Consider the following 2,415-nt stretch of genomic DNA (forward strand, 5'->3'; position numbering starts at 1 on the left):
GAATGAAGTCTCATTACATCCGCAATTGTGCCATGCGATCCTTACGTATTTCTTTTCTACAGCTCCAGTCCTAAGTTACAAACCCAACTACCTCATGGAGACCCTGACTTAGATATTTCAATACAACTTTAACTGGCCATGTAAAAAAGTCTTAAAAAGCTCATTTTCCTCTTCCATGTGGCTCCTCCTTTGGCTTCCTTATTGTTGCCAGTTATGTTTTTTTCCCAAAGAAGCCTTGCTTGAAAGGTTTAAGTCCTCCCCTCCCTGCATTGAGGATTATCAGGGTTTGTCAATCCCTTTTCATAAAAAAGCCTTTTAAACATTCCCTTCATTTCTGCTGACAGTACTGTAGTCAAAGTCCTTGTCATCTTAATATCAACGTTATTATAATAGAATCCTGCCATTAATCTCACTGCCTGAAATAAGAATAAATAAAAGTGTCATAGCATCAGCCAGGGTCCGTGTTCTAGACAGGGTTAAAAAAACAAATGGAAGGCCCAGAGTCTAGGCAACATTTAGGGACCTAGGAGCTACCTGTAAGGCAGAAGGGAATTCAGTCTTCATGTTTGTAATAAAGTCCTCCTAATAGTGATAGGGAAGGGGAGCAATGGAGAGAAGCAGCTTAAACCTTTTATGGGAAAGGAGTTTTAGTTATTTTAATCTGTGACAACTTTTATACAAAGTAGTTTTGTTATTATTATTTTGTGACCATGGCTTTAAAATATAGCATAGAATTTTAAAATTACCTCGGGGGTTCAGCTTGAAATGAAGCCTAAATTTTATGGATGAAATGTGGTCTCTTTCTTCCATTTAATGGGAACAAAACAAAAATCAAACTATGAATTCCAAGAGTTGACAGAGAACTGTTAAAAATATTTGAACCCACCTTCTAGGTCACACACAGGTGAGAACACTGGAACCTTTCATGTTATTTGGGAACTTGGTAAAGCAATGTTTCGCACTGCCAGCAGCCAGTATGCGCCAGCCAGGCTAGAATCATAGTCTTAGCGCTGCAGCCAAAAGTAACGGGTTCCAGAGTTAAATCAAAGGGAAACAAAGAGATCCCCTCCCAGTTATTTGCTTTTCCTGTCCTCTGAGACTGCCTTTGCTTCTCTGTTAGAAGCAAATATAAGCCAGGCACAATGCACACATGCCTTTCCACACAGCACAAGGAAGGAGATCAGAATGCCTCTGAGGGACAAATGTATAATCAGGAGAAGAGAGTGTAAACCATCCATTTGGTATCTGCCTGCCATCTATATCACACATTCTCCTTTCCTGAGAACAATGTCTGCCTTCTTAGCGATTTGCCGTATAAACCATACCTTCCACCCAAACACCGTCATGTGGACCTTATGCCAGAAAAATTGAGCAGTGGAAATGAATGCCTCCAAAAAGATTGCCTGTCTTGGTATTGACAATTTTCCCTTCATTCTTCCTTCTAAAATTGTGAATCAAAGTCAATACATATCAATTTTTGTTGAACATTTAGACGTTAGCTGTTCTAGAAATGCAAATAGTAAAGTGCAGACAAAACATAATGTCACCATACATTTTCATGTCTAACTGTACAAGGCTGCTTAATTCTAGCTCCCCCAGAGAAATGCAATGTATGCCTGTAATTTGTTTTTGTATTTTTTTTTTTTTTTTTGTAATTTAGAAACACTTTAAAAAAAACACAGGACTGTGCTTTGGAAAGTTTTGCCTTAAGCCCTTTATTTACTATGACACTTTGCCTACTGCTGTGACCAGGATCAGAACATATGTTCATTACAAAACTCACCTCTACCACAGAATTCCTAACCACCTTTAGCCATACTTATCACTCCTTTAAGTAATAATATCATGCATTCTTTTTTCTCATAAATTCAACCATATGTCTTCTGCTTTCTAAACCACTGCTTTTAAATAGTCATCTTGGCTGGGCATGGTGTCTCAAGCCTGTAATCCCAGCACTTTGGGAGGCCAAGGCAGGGGGATTGCTTGAGGTCAGGAGTTTGAAATCAACCCGGCCAATATAGTGAGACTCTGTCTCTACAAAAAGAAAATAAATAAATAGTAAAAAAGATGTCTCAGTTATTTTTGTTTTCACTTTTTTTGTGTGTGGGGTGAATATTTTGTGGTCTGTCCCTCTTTAAGTAAAGGTTTTTAGAAAGATGTTTTCTTTCTTTTGAGTAACTTCCGATGTGGAGTAATGGGCCCCATTTACAGTAAATATAATCTTCTGTCAGCACATTAGAGAAAACATGAACAAACTCTTTTTCTGATATGAAGCAAGTAAAAAATGCTTAATGATAATTACAGTGACATACTCTCAGTTACAATGAAAATAGATAAGTCAACTCTATTTTCAGGTAGGTTTTCTATAAAATAAACAGCACTTTGCTCAGAAATTCTTTTCATTTTTCTTTTATT

This window comes from Gorilla gorilla, chromosome 4 (genome assembly GCF_029281585.2).
Source record: "Gorilla gorilla gorilla isolate KB3781 chromosome 4, NHGRI_mGorGor1-v2.1_pri, whole genome shotgun sequence".
NCBI classification, from domain to species: Eukaryota; Metazoa; Chordata; class Mammalia; order Primates; family Hominidae; genus Gorilla; species Gorilla gorilla.